Source organism: Moschus berezovskii, chromosome 4 (assembly GCF_049115385.1).
Source record: "Moschus berezovskii isolate FMDL1 chromosome 4, NW_MosBer_1.0, whole genome shotgun sequence".
Taxonomy (NCBI): Eukaryota; Metazoa; Chordata; class Mammalia; order Artiodactyla; family Moschidae; genus Moschus; species Moschus berezovskii.
In genome coordinates, this window is record NC_142463.1 from 45876693 (window position 1) to 45892703 (window position 16011).

Consider the following 16011-nt stretch of genomic DNA (forward strand, 5'->3'; position numbering starts at 1 on the left):
TCATCCTGTCCATCAAATATTTAATTACTGTCTCAGTTACAATGCTTTTAGCAGCAAGGAAAAGATAGTTCAAATTAGATTGATTTAAATAATAAAAGGGATGTATTCTTTATGTAAATTAAAAATTTAAAGAGAGATTGACTTTAGGAACAATTTCATTCAGTGATTCATGAGTCATTCAACAAGTCTCTTAAGTGCCAACACTATGCCAGGAAATGTTTTAGAGATGTAACAGCAAACCAAACAGAAAAATTCCTGGAACTTGTATCTAATTACGAAAAGACAAAAATGAGTAAATTTAACAAGTAAACTATTAGGTAATTATAAGGACTATAGAGAAAAAATAAAGCTAAAAAGAAATCAAGTAGAGTTGGTGTGTGCGTGTGTGTATAAAGGGGTGGTGTTTGTATGTGTAGTTTGGTCTGGAAATGTCTCACTGAAAAAGTAACGTTTTAATAAAGAGCTTAACACAAGGAGGGAGAGGTCCATGAGAAAATCAAGAAGTAAAGCACTCCAGAAAAATTAATAGTGAAAGAACCTCAAGTGGGAGTTTGCCCGGAATGCTGAGAAGCAGAAAGGAAGCTGCTTAGGTCTGAGCAGAGTGAAGCAGAGTGAAGGTGGAGAAAGATGGGTCAAGAGATAAAGACTGTTCATAACTCACAGAACACTTTAGGCTACTATAAGAAACAGATTTGACTCTGAATGAGATGGGGAATTATCAGGGGATACTGAGCAGAGAAGGGGCAAGATCATACTTGGCTGCTCTTCTCAGACTAGGCAAGCATAAAAGCAAGGAGGCCAGTTCAAAAGCTATTCCAATAAGGCAAGCTGGAGTCGAGATGTCTTGGACTAGGGCATGGCAATAAATGTGCAAGCTGGTCAGATCCTGAATGTGTTTTACATATACAGTCAAAGGATTTGCTGGGAAATTTTTTCTTTAAAGAGAAATGTCCTCAAAAATTTATTTACATTTCTTTGCAGCTACATTTCTTTTTAATTCTCTCAATTCTGTCATCATCATGGACTAGCTGCATCTTCAACTTATTTTTCTCATGACAGAAAAACAAATGCTTAATGCTTCTTTGATAACATCCAGGAGAAAAGGGCCTTCTCTTTCTCTAATTATTGCCAATAATGTCCTAAGATCCCCTTTGAATGAAGTAACTTTGGTTACATTCACAGTGATCAAAAGAATATCTTGTACCATATGACTTAAGCCTGGGTTACGTGCTCATCCCTAAACCATTAACTGAGACAAGAAACAAGGAATTTTCTTGATTGCTTCAACTCAACTGTTGCTCATCGGGTAGTCAAAATTCCACATGATGGCTACAAAATGGGAAAGAGGTAAAATAGATCCTAGCAAAGCAAGCATAATATTTATTACAAATACAACTTTATGGTCTAAAAGTTGTTTTCAAACCTAAACCTATGACTTCATAGTAAATATAATCAAATATAAGCCAAAACATCACAGTATAGTCCATTACACTGTTTTGAAAGAAGAAAAAGTGGATAAACATCAGGATAATTGCTAGTCTTTCAGTTGCCAATTATGAATGTCTTTCTCTTTTGCTGGGCAGACAGGAGCATATGCAGAAAAATGAGAAAAGAAGTTAAGAAGAGTTTATTCTGATCTAATAATTTAAATAAAAAGTTATCATTCATACTTAACAGATGAATTAGGTAATACATCAGAGAAGTTTTCCCAGGTGGCACTAGTGGTAGTCGGGACTGGTGTACTGGGATGACCCAGAGGGATGGGATGGGGAGGGAGGTGGGAGGGGTGTTCAAGATGGGGAACACATGTACACCCGCGGCAGATCCATGCCAATGTATGGCAAAACCAATACAATAATGTAAAGTAAATAGCCTCCAATTAAAATAAATAATTTTTTAAAAAAAGAACAAAAAAAGAACCCAATTGCCAATGCAAGAGGCAAAAGAGATGTGGGTTCGATTCCTGGTTTAGAAAGATCCCCTGGAGGAGGAAATGGTAACCCATTCCAGTATTCTTGCCTGGAGAACCCCGTGAACAGAGGAACCTGGTGGACTACAGTCCATGGGTCTCAAAGAGTCAGACACGATTGAAGCAGATGCAGGAACAGAGAAGGCTGCCTTAGTAAATCTCAGTTTATCTTAGTTATACTATCTTTAAACTAATAATCTTTGATTATACTGTTCACCTTTGGTCTTACTAAATATTCAAGTTTAAGAGTAGTCTGAAATAGTAATATTATCTTTAATTATATATTGAGTAAGCCCTCTTTTAGATGTTGAGAACCATGCTAAACACAAATCCAGAGTGAAAAGACCTTCATATCATCTGGAATCAAACTCCTGTTCTTGACCAGGAACTAGATATCCATCTGTAAACAACACATTTTGTTAGGGTAATTAAATTCTATAATTACCCTATAAATCTTAGTCACCTAAACAATTCAATATACACCTTTCTACTCTAGTTCATCAGGTAGTCTAAGCTATTTTGGGTGAGATGGTTAGGTGGCATCACAGACTCAATGGACATGAGTTTAAGCAAGCTCCAGGAGCTGGTGATGGACAGGGAAGCCTGGCATGCTACAACCCATGGGATCACAAAGAGTCAGACAAGACTGAGTAGCTGAACTGAATTGACTGAAGCTACTTGGAGGAATCCCAACTATCAGAGTTATTATAGTGGCAGTAAAAACTAAAAGTCAAAAGAATAGCTTCCAAGAGTGGAATGGGAGCTGGAGGGAAAAGAAATGAAGAGTTATTTATCAATGAGCTTGAAGTTTCAGTTAAACAAAATGGTTAAGCTCTATAAAGCTGCTGTACAACATTGTACATATAGACAACAATAATGCACGGTACATTTAGAAATTTGTTAAGAGGGTAGATGTCATGTTAAGTGCTCCTAACAAAATAAAATAAATGAATTAAAAATAATACCACCACCTACAAAAACAGTAATGGCTGATTCATTCATTATTAACTATGCAACAACCATTCTTCTAAGTGCTTTACATATTCAACATATTTCATTCTCACAATGGTATCATGATCCCCATTCCTCAGATGGAAGAGAGGTGCAAAAAGGTTAAGTAACTTGCCCAGTATTGAATCCAGACAGTTTATAAACTGAAAAACCACTGTGCCATTAAAAGCTGTTAACTATTGTGTTGCTATTCTTTTTTAATTTCAAGACAGTTATTATTGGAAGAAGATAATATTGGTGGTGTCTCTGATTTCAAATCTAGTGAAAAACATTAAAGCAAAAGTGATAGATCTAATATTTTAAAAATATTTTATTGTGAGCTTTGTATCATTGACTCAATTGATCTCACCATGCAAAGCAGCCATGTTAAAAACTATTAATTTTCAAACAAATCAATTCTGTTGTTGAAATAGATTTAACTTGATCTGGCAAAAGACGGAATAAATGAATGTCAGCAGTAATGGAAATGTTATTCACCTCAATTTAAAGTAAATAAAGAACTATATTTTGCTAAATTCCATTACTTTACCCTCTAAATTTCAATATATAGAGAAGTATATCATAACATTTAAATGATGCTAAAACTAGGGTTTTAATCTTGACTCTATGGTTTGATGTTATTTTGTCTTTGAAAGAAAAAAGGGAGAATTAGATTATCTCTAACTTTGCTTCAAGCTCTTACATTCATAGATAGAAAAGTGACAAAATATCTTTAAAATGTATTTCCTGCAGTTTTTTACCATATGAAGTTAAAGTGTTTATATTATAAAGTCCAAGGCATCTGAATTTTTACACTAAAACATTTATAATGATAATATATATATATATGCATGCATATTTGAACACTATTTTAGATAATGTTTTAATTAAATGAATAAGTTTTCCTATCTGAGACAAATAACTGCAGGCTAAATTTCCATAGACAAGTTTGGAGTAAATCTTTTAAAACATCGTTTCACTAGTGTTCTAAAAGGAAATATGGTAGCTATATTGTTTTAAATCCCAATTATTTTGCCCTTCTTTGAGTCAAGTCAATTTAAAAGAAAAAGTAACTAACTTTTTGACATAGAACATATAATTATCACACATTAATTTTCCATTTTCACCTTTATATTTTTTGTGAAAATAGTTGTTGTCATATATTCACCTTGACCCAAGGGCTTTTGTCACATATTTGATTTCAAGGAAGGCAAAACAGACACAGCACACAAAATACTGACAGGAATTCTGACATATCTGTATGACCTTTGATATTTTATAATACTCATTGAGGGTAAGGATTTAAACTTTCATTACATAGAATGGCACTCACATGGTCTGGACAGTTTCACCTACATGTATAAGCAATCTTACTAAGGAAAGAACTCTGTATTTAGAGTTAATGTCTTAGATAAGCATCCTGATTGTATCTGTTGCCTGTGGGTAATTTGTTTAACCTCATCTTTGGTTTTCTTTTTTGTAAAAAGAGAATGAGGATGCAGTTTACAAAATGATAAGGATGATATTGTTACAAAGTCTCTAATAAGCTAAACTTGTATGATCTTCTCAGTAAATAAATTCAATAAATGACTACAGATCTTTTTCTTAAGCTCTGGATCTGTATCTCACCCAGATGTGCAATAATAAAACCAAAAACTGGTGGTAATGAGCACACATTTCCTGTGTCAACTGGTCCAGTCATTCATGATGGAGAACAGTATGGAAGTTCCTTAAAAACTTAAAAATGGAACTACTATAGAATCTGTCAATTCTACTTCTAACTTACATGCAAAGACAATGAAAACAGGTTACTAAAGAGACATATGAAGTCCCATGTTCATTGCAGCATTGTTCACAATAGCCAAGGTACAGAAGCATCCTAAATATCCACTGATAGAAGAATGGATGATGGCTTCGTGGTGGCACTAGTGGTAAAGAACACGCCTGCCAATGCAGGAAACACAAAAGACACGGGTACAATCCCTGGGTCAATAAGATCCCCTGGAGTAGGCAATGGCAAACCACTCCAGAATTCTTGCCTGGAAAACTCCATGGACAGAAGAGCCTGGCAGGCTATAGTACATAGGGACACAAAGAGTTGGACATGACTGAGCACACACACACACACACACACACACACACACGAATGGATAAAGAAGCCATATATGTACACAATGTAATATTCAGCCACAAGAAAGAAGAGAATCCTATTTGCCACAACACTGAGAAACTTTGAGGACATAAAGCAGAATGAGATAAGTCAGACAGAGAAAGATAAATGCTGTATGATAGCTCTTATACATGGAATCTAATAAAAAACTGAAATTATAAAAGCAGAGAGTAAAATGATGGCTACCAGGAGCTGGGGATGGGGGAATGGGAGAGATGTTGTTTTAGATATGTATTTGTGATTAGTAGATAAATAAATCCTGGAGACCTGGTACACAGTACAGTAATTATAGACAATAATACTTTATTATAAACATTGATTGCTAAAAGACTAAATTTTATTGTTCCCAACTCTAGAAGAAATGAAAACTGTCTGACATGATAGCTAAGGCTATTGTGGCAGTCTGACTGTAATATAAATGTATAAAATCAATATGTTGTATATATTAAACTTAACAGTTAGAACTGGATATGGAACAACAGACTGGTTCCAAATACGAAAAGGAGTACGTCAAGGCTGTATCTGGGTTGTGAAGATCTTTTTTGTACATTTCTTCTGTGTATTCTTGCCACCTCTTCTTAATATCTCTGCTTCTGTTAGGTCCCTACCATTTCTGTCCTTTATTGAGCCCATCTTTATCACTGGTAACCTCACAAGGGCACAGTAATTTCCCATAGAAGTGTAAATGACATTTGAGGGAAGAACAGAGGAAGGGTGTAAAACTATGAGAAACTAAGCCTTTACCAATAAAGGACTAACTTAAGGTAAAAATTATTATAAACAAATAATTTTTTTAAATTTAAAGTAGTTGTATTGATTTATACAAAACAAACAAACAGACAAAAAAACAGCCTCCTGACTACCCAGAAGAGTGAGGATGAGTGAGAAAGATTCAGTTCAGTTCAGTCACTCAGTTGTGTCCAACTCTTTGCAGCCCTATGGACTGCAGCAGGTCAAGCTTCCCTGGCCACCACCTACTCCCAGAAGTTGCTCAAACTCATGTCCATTGAGTCGGTGATGCCATCCAACCATCTCATCCTCTGCCATCCCCTTCTGCTCCCGCTTCAATCTTTCCCTGCATCAGTGTCTTTTCCAATGAGTCAGTTTTTCTCATCAGGTGGCCAAAGTATTGGAGTTTCAGCTTCAGCATCAGTCCTTCCAATGAATATTCAGGATTGATTTTCTTTAGGATGGACTGGTTGGATCTACTTGCAGTCCAAGGGACTCAAGAGTCTTCTCCAACACCACAGTTCAAAAGCATCAATTCTTCGGCACTCACCTTTTTTAATAGTCCAACTCTCACATCCTTACATGACTACTGGAAAAACAATAGCTTTGACTAGACAGACCTTTGTTTACCTTTGTTGGTAAAGTAATGTGACTGCTTTTTAATATGCTGTCTAGGTTGGTCATAGCTTTTCTTCCAAGGAGTAATCGTCTTTTAACTTCATGGCTATTTCCTTTGCTTCCCCATCTGTTTACCATGAAGTGATGGGACCAGATGCCATGGTCTTCATTTTCTGAATGTTGAGTTTTAAGCCAGCTTTTTCATTCTCCTCTTTCACTTTCATCAAGAGCCTCTTTAGTTCTTCTTCAGATTTGACATATTTAAATGTTACACATTTTATACTTTTGTGGGTCATATTGTGAGTGCATTTTAAAAGACATAAAGGGATTCTCAGATATATTACAACAAAACTTTTTTTGTGCCTCCTATCATGCATGGAAATTATATCCTAAAGAACATATTTGGTTACTGTATGCATTATAAATTTTTTTTCATGATCATACATTTTTAGTGTTTCTATATATAAGATTCTCCAGAGAAACAGAACCAATAGGGGATACACAGAGAGAAAATGATATAGCTATAGATAAATAAAGATATGCAAATATAGATACATTTATAAGTATAAATATCATATATAATCATATATGTATATCATTTATTATAAAAATTTCTCTCATGCAATTATGGAGGCTGCCAAGTCCAAATCTGCTGTGTTATTGGTGGGCAGAGACCCCAGGGAGCTGAGGGTGCAAATGAAGTTCAAAAGCTGTCTGCTAGAGAAACACTCTTGCTGGAGGAATCTGACTTTTTATTTTGTTAGATATTCAGCTGACTGGTGAGACCACTCACATTATGGAGAACAGTCAGCTTACTTACAGTTCATTGATTTAAGTGGTGATCTCATCCCAAAATAGTTTCCAACCTTTGTCTCTACATTTTTGCTTATAATGCTCTTCATAGGTTCTTTTTAAAACCCATTTCCAAGGACTTGATTCTTGATTCACTACTTTCTTTTTATATTTTTTTAGCAATCTCATCCAATCACAATTTTTAGTGCCTTCTGTACACTAATGAAGCACATATATACCACTACTTACGATATCTTCTTTAAGCCTCAGGTACTTGTATTCATAATCTAGCAGCATCAATTCATTTTGTGTTCATAAACACAAACCGGAGAACTTCCAATTTAAACTCTTACAACTACCCCCTTTCCACACACACCACTTCCCCCAAATCTTATTTTAACATTACTTATGCCTAAGCCATCCTCTCATCTTTCTATTTTAATCCCAGCATTTTAAAAAGGCTTAACTACTTAGCTAAACATACAAAGACCTAAGCCATCTAAAACTTACTCAAATATTCTTGCTCCTAACTTCATGTTTGAGATATTGAACTACGTGTAAGTCTTTTGCACTTTTTTCAGAGTTCCTTTTTGGCTGGAACGCTATCCTATCACCCATTTATTCACCTGGCTAAACTTTTTAGCTCTGAATATTGTTATCTAAGTCAGCAGACTTAACTAGGAGCACTCCCCGTTTCAATCATTCCTTCTGCTTCTCTATTAGAACATTTCTGACACTGAGAGGCAGTTAATCTGCTCACAATTCTATTCCTGGGCCTAGAATGATTCTTTTTAAAAAAATTTTATTGAAGTAAAGCTGATTTACAATTTTGCATTAGTTTCAGCAAACTAATTTGGTTATATATGTCCGTGTGCATTTTCTTTTTTAGATTCCTTTCCATTATAGGTTATTACAAGATATTGTTGAGTATCAGTTCAGCTTAGTTCAGTTGCTCAATCGTGTCAGACTCTTTGCAACCCCATGAATCACAGCACGCCAGGCCTTCCTGTCCATTACCAACTCCCGGAGTTCACTCAAACTCATGTCCATTGAGTCGGTGATGCCATCCAGCCATCTCATTCTCTGTCGCCCCTTCTCCTCCCGCCCCCAATCCATCTCCAGTAGCATACTGGGCACCTACCGTTTCCTGTAATACAGAAGGTTCTTGTTGGCTGTCTATTTTTTTCTAATTGAATCTTTTTTAAGATTTTATATTGGAGCATAATTGATTTACAATTTTGTGTTAATTTCAGGTGTACAGCAAGGTGATTTAGTTACAATATACATGTATGTATATTTTTCAGATCTGTTTCCCACATAGGTTATTACAGAGCATTGAGTTCCCAGTGCTATACAGTAGGTCCTTGTCGCTTATCTCTTTTATATATATTAGTGTGTGTATATGTTAATGCCAACCTCTTAATTTAATCCCTAACTTTTCCCCTTTGGTAATCATAAGTTTGTTTTTAAGTCTCTGAGTCTGTTTCTTTTTTGTAAATAAGTTGATTTGTATACTTTTTTAGATTCTACATAAAAGTGATATCATATAATACTTTTCTTTCTCTGTCTGACTTATTTGACATAGCATGATAATCTCTAGGTCCATCCATGTTGCTCCTAATGATGTTATCTCATTCTTTTTTATGACTGAGTAATGTTTCTTGAATGTTACTGCTTTTTGAACATTACATGTATGTATGTATGAACATTACATCCTTTTAATTCTGGCACCTATCAGAGTGCTAAGAAGAAAACAAGCTTGCAATTTTTTGTTAAACTAAGCTGGATATCGGAGAAGGCAGTGGCAAGCCAGTCCAGTACTCTTGCCTAGAAAATCCCATGGATGGAGGAGCCTGGTAGGCTGCAGTCCATGAGGTCACTCAGTCGGACACGACTGAGCGACCTCACTTTCACTTTTCACTTTCACGCATTGGAGAAGGAAATGGCAACCCACTCCAGTGTTCTTGCCTGGAGAATCCCAGGGACGGGGGAGCCTGGTGGGCTGCCGTCTATGGGGTCGCACAGAGTCGGACACGACTGAAACAACTTAGCAGCAGCAGCAGCAGCAAGCTGAATATGGGCTTCCCAGTTGACACTAATGGTAAAGAACCCACCTACCAATGAAGGAGACGCAGGCTCTATCCCCGGGTAGGGAAGATCCACTGGAGGAATGCATGGCAACCCACTGCAGTATTCTTGCCTGGAGAATCCCATGGTTAGAAGAGTCTGGCAGGCTACAATCCATAGGGTCACAAAGAGTTGGACATGACTGAAGTGACTTAGCATGCAAGCTGAACATATAAGTTAAATTGGCTGAACTTCACAAGATTTTTATTGAGCAGCAGTTCTCAGGCTGGTCTGTGGATGCCTGAATAAACTCAAAGCACTACCAAGGAATCCACAAAGCCAAAACTATATTCATAATAATACCAGGACATTATTTGCTTTATTCATTATGTTGACATTTACACTGATGGTGCAAAAGAAATGATGGGTTGGATTGCTGGCTTTTTAACAAAAATCAAGGCAGTGGCACCAACGGTATTTCACCACACACTCTCGTGAAAAATAATAACAAAATAATAACTAATAAAAGTGGCAGATTCACTTAATGATCTTGATGAAGAAATAAAAATTATTGATTCTATTAAAGTTGTACCTTTGAATATACTTCTTTTAAATATATTCCTTGTGACAAACATGGGAAGAATGCCACAGCATTTCTGAATAATACAAAAAATGTATTTGTATCAAAAAAGCACTTGTGTGATTGTTTAAGGTGGAAGCTAAAATAATCACTTTTTTTCCACACAAAACACCATTTTTGTTCGAAAGAATGATCGATAAGCTACCTGACTATTTTGCAAACATTGTTTTCAAAAATCAACTAGTGAGCCTGCCATCTCAAAGATAACAGCTGATAGTATTGTTGCCAGTGGTAAAATTTGAGCTTTCGAGCAAAAAATTAGAATTTTGGAAAACTTACGTCTTAAACCATAAGCTTGACAGCTTCCCAATACTTTAAAAACTTTTCTGATGAGATGTGTCAGTATTTATAAATATGATTTTCATTGTGCAATGAAATACATACATCAATATATTTTGTAACATAAATATGCATAAAGATCTGTATAAATTAGTGAACCAGTAATTTTGTCATATTATTATTTTTATTTTTTACATTTTAATTTTTATTTTTTTAATTATGAAAGTATGATAACAAATTTACAGGAGACTTGGAAAATACAGAACAAGGGTGAACCAATACTTTTAAATGAAAGTGGCTGATGGCACAAAATCATAAATGGATAAAAGATCCATTCAAAATGCAGAAGAACCCAAAGGATTTTGTTGTAACAGAATTCCGAAAGTTTACCGATATAGTTTCAGATTCTGTTTGAAACTAATTTTAATGAAGCAATCACTTGTTAAGTTTTGGTGCACTTTCAAAGAAGAATATCCAAAATCATCTAAAAGCTCTCCTCCTTTTTCTCCCTACTTTTTTAAGAACTTCTTTCATATACGTCAACCAAAAGATATATATATATATATATGAAAAATGTAGCATATAAAATAAGATGTCTTCTATTAAATCAGACATTACAGAAATTAACAATGCCTCTCTTCTCACTGAATTTTAAATTTTGAAATACATAATTATTTTAACAAGATATTTTACTTATGTTAATATGCAATGAGTTTGTTGTTATTTAGTCGCTAAAATATGTCAGGCTCTTTTGTGACTCTATGGACTATAGCCTGCCAGGCTCCTCTGTCCATGGGATTTCCCAAGCAAGAATACTGGAGTGGGTTGCCATTTCTTTCTCCAAGAGATCTTCCCAATCCAGGAATTGAACCCACATCTCCTGCACTGACAGATTCTTTGCCTGAGCCACCAGGCAAGCCCTAGGTAATGATCTTGAGTGAGTGAGTGATAGTTGCTCAGTCATGCCCAACTCTTTTCAACCCCATGGACTATAGCCTGCCAGGCTCCTCTGTCCATGTAATCCTCCAGGCAAGAATACTGGAGTGGGTTGTCATTTCTTACTATTGCTCATTTTAAAGGAATTAATGAACAAATTTTACAAATTTTTTTAGTTTTAATTTCTACTTTGGTGAATATAGATAGGAATAACCCACATTATGAGGACTCTTTATGGTCCTTAACAATGTTTAAGAGTGTAAAGAGGCCCTGAGACCAAAATATTCATGGACTACAGCTGTAGTAATATGTATCTTAAACTGCAAATACTGCCATGGAATTATGTTTTAGAATACCACCGATTCTCTAAATTGATAAAATAATTTAAATATTTATTTTAAAATACATCTAAAAGTAACTTATTCTGTATTCTTGTATAGTCCCTTAGAATATTGGTTAGAGGTGAAAGGAGGTAAACAGACCACTGTTCAAATCCTGGCCCCACCAGTTAGGCACGTTAGGAGTGAGGAAGGAGGAGGAAATGGATTTCAGTTAGAGATAGCACAGCGTATTATTGTTCCCAGTTATCAGTTGCCTGTGAGAGGATTTGACTTCCTTGACTCAATGGCATCAGCAAAATTTATTTATAAATAATAAAATTATTTATTTTGCTTGATTAAGTGTGAGTAGTAGTGACATAAGCCACTTCTTTTAAGAAATTCTTTTTTGACACTATGAGGTTCTGATATTACCCTTGTCTCTTTCCTGCAAAGTCACAGGTCATGTACAGGGATATGCCTTCAGCCCACATCCTAGAAAGAGGAAAACATGGGATAAAGCTGCTTGAACCATGTAACATGAGCAAGAAATACAGCACTGTTTTTGCAAGATACTGAAATCTGTTACCTCAGGATGATTTAGCAAATCTGATGCATATACTAGGTCATTAATAGCATCTACCATGAGGTTCACGATCTTGTGTAGATAATATAATAATAATGTATTACATGTGTTATTACCACCAAGTCTGAGTACAGTAGGTTCTTAGTGAATAAGAAGCAATTGGCCTCTCCTATTGTTTATTCTCACCCATCTATTTCTTCTGTCTTATCAGAGCTTCACTTTAAATCAGGTATAATTTCCCTTCCCATGCAGCTCACATGACTCAGGATAGACACCCCATCTCTAGGCTCTGGAATAGTTCTGATTGTTTTAAGAATCCCATTCCTCCTTGTCTGGAATTGATGGACTTCTCTCTGTCTGGAGTTCATATTATTTAAATCAATGGCTTTCCTTTCTGGTTAAATTAACCTGAGTCATATTTTCTGATCTCTGTAGCCAAAAACATCCTAAGTGTAATAAAAAAGCTACTTTTTGTTATTAAACTTCTCATTAAGTAGGATTTCATAGGTTTTGACCCTCATCTGTGGCTTTCTTGCCATAGGGAATAATTTACAGGGCAACAGGTGTTCCCAATCTTCCATTTGTCTAGAACACTCTCCCACCATTTGGCTGATTGATTCAGGCCTCAGGTAAGGTCTTCTAAAACTTTGACTTTATATTTTTCATAACAATAAAAATGTTTGATGCTACACTAACAGATATGTTGTTTAAATATAATTGCTAGTGCTTAATGCTTTCTTATCTTTCCAGTACTTTTGAGAACTTTATTTGAGAGTGATGTTTTAGCAAACCAAGTACTATATTGATGACTATCCAAGAATGTTACTGTTTTGTTAAAAATGTATACTATGAATATTTTGTATATAATATGCAGATGACACCACCCTTATGGCAGAAAGTGAAGAGGAACTAAAAGCCTCTTGATGAAAGTGAAAGAAGAGAGTGAAAAGGTTGGATCGAAGCTCAACATTCAGAAAACAAAGATCATGGCATCTGGTCCCATCACTTCAAGGGAAATAGATGGGGAAACAGTGGCTGACTTTATTTTTGGGGGCTCCAAAATCACTGCAGTTGCTGATTGCAGCCAGGAAATTAAAAGACACTTACTCCTTGGAAGGAAAATTATGACCAACCTAGATAGCATATTGAAAAGCAGAGACATTGCTTTGCCAACCAAGGTCCGTCTAGTCAAGGTTATGGTTTTTCCCGTGGTCATGTATGGATGTGAGAGTTGGACTGTAAAGAAAGCTGAGCACCGAAGAATTGATGCTTTTGAACTGTGGTGCTGGAGAAGACTCTTGAGAGTCCCTTGGACTGCGAGGAGATCCAACCAGTCCATTCTAGAGGAGATCAATCCTGGGTGTTCTTTGGAAGGACTGATGCTGAAACTGAAACTCCAATACTTTGGCCACCTCATGCGACGAGTTGACTCACTGGAAAAGACTCTGAGGCTGGGAGGGATTGGGGGCGGGAGGAGACGGGTACGACAGAGAATGAGATGGATGGATGGCATCACCGACTCGATGGACATGAGTTTGAGTGAACTCCGGGAGTTGGTGATGGACAGGGAGGCCTGGTGTGCTGTGATTCATGGGGTCACAAAGAGTTGGACACGACTGAGCGACTGAACTGAACTGAACTGTGATCAAAATACTATGTCAAGACCATTTCCTTGACTATATGGACTTTTGACAGACTTTTGTCTCTGCTTTTCAACACACTGTCTAGATTTGTTATCTCTTTCCTGCCAAGAAGTGAGTGTTTTATGATTTTATGGCTGCAGTCACCCTCTGCAGTGATGTTGGAGCCTAAAAAGAAGTCACTACTTCTACCTTTTCCCCTTCTATTTGCCATACAGTAATGGCATGTCCTTTACCATCTTCTATACGAGATGTAATTTAGCCCTGTTTCTTCTAAACAACTCAACTCTCACCAAAATATACCACTTACCTCTTTGGATAATCAGAGTTGTTTTCACCTACCTCAGAAGACAAACAGACTGTCAGCACAAACCAAGTTGAGAGGGGAAGAACTGGTATGAACATTAGTGTCTACAAACCAGTCACCTGTGATAGGAAAGATGACCTAATCAGGTTCACCTAACACTTTCAGTTCAGTCACTCAGTTGTGTCTGACTCTTTGCGACCCCACAGACTGTAGCATGCCAGGCTTCGCTGTTCATCACCAACTCCCGGAGCCTGCTCAAATTCATGTCCATCAAGTAGGTGATGCCACCTAACACTTTGCGATTTAACAAACGATGTATACTCTTAAAAGAGTGATATTTTACCTTTGAAAATTAGAAATGACATATCAAAATGAGAGTTTTAATAAAAAGTGGTACAGTTGTAACCTACATTGATAATTAGTTGATGATAGATAGATAAACAGACTGATACATACAGAGTAGGTGGAAAGAATGGGTTTTCCAGGTACCTCAGTGGTAAAGAATCCACCTGCTAGGCAGGAGACTTGGGTTTAATCCCTGGGTTGGGAAGATCCCCTTGAGTAGAAAATAGCAGCCCACTCCAGTATTCTTACCTGGGAAATCCCATGGACAGAGGAGACTGGCAGGCTACAGACATGGAGTCGCAAAGAGTTGGACATGACTTAGGGACGAAAGAGCAGCAACATCAGGTGGAGAGATAGGTTTTTAGATTTTTGAAAATACTCCTCTGTACCAGCACTGATTCTTAGGACAGCAATGTAAGTGAGCTAAGAACACCTTAGAAGCAAAGTTTAAACAAATGGGGGCACTGAAGAAGATTTAAAAAAATACACATTCCTTTGTACAAGTCCATAATATTTCTTTCTACATTTCACTTCCAGTCCCCAAATAAAGTGATTCAACTTTTATAGCCTCTTAATTCTAAGTACCTTTTAGCCCATTATCTGTGTTTGTTTCATAAACTGATTGATTGAGTCAATTAACACTTATTGAGCACACAGTACATGTAAAGTGTAGTGATTTAAGAATATGGTGATGTATAGAACCAGATTATTCTGTCAATTACCTGTCCCATTCCCTGCTTCTGTTTGTTCATGTTTTCAGAGTATTAAAACAGCTTGTTTAAAACTTATCAGAAAAAAGAAGGACCTCTTCATTATTAATTTTCCTGTTGAAGTTCTTTGTGTTATTTAGTCCACATGTCTGCTCACTGTTCTACAATAAACATCTTCTTTACCATATTTAGGAGAAAAACTTAAATTTTTTTTAAGTTATAGTGGTAGTGTTACAATCAGGAACATTCTGTCTTGTTATTTGCTGTCAGAGTACTTTCTCCTTCAAAACAGCACAAGAAGAATTCAGTTATGGCTCATGTCTGTCTTTCCTACTATCTTGGAATCTCCTTGAAAGTGAAAGTGAAAGCTCAGTCATGTCCAACTCTTTGCAACCCCGTGGACTGTAGCCTACCAAACTCTTCCCTCCACGGGATTCTCCAGGCAAGATTACTGGAGTGGGGATCTTCCCAACCCAGGGATTAAACCTGGGTCTCCCACATTGCAGGCAGACGCTTTAACCTCTGAGCCCCCAGGGAAGCCACAGTGGAAATCCACCAGTTCATTATATCTCCAGTACCAAGAATAGTTCCTTAAATATCATTAGAACTTAATTAGTTTTTGTTGAAGAGATAAGTGAATGAATTCATAACCCTACTCAACTTTAATTTCTATATTGTCAGCTAATCAGTGATTGATTTATACTAATGCAGAAAATATCCATTAAACAAAATTGAGAGAGCACATGCTACATGCCTGGAAAGGGAGAGAGAAAGTTTGTGATCTCAAGGAGCTCACAGTACAGTAAAATTGTTTTATCACATTTGAAACTTGATTCTGTTTTTTTAACAGGCGACACTGGTGCCTAATGTGGCAGATCACTTACTCATAATATTTTCTGGACGATATTTTTGAGTA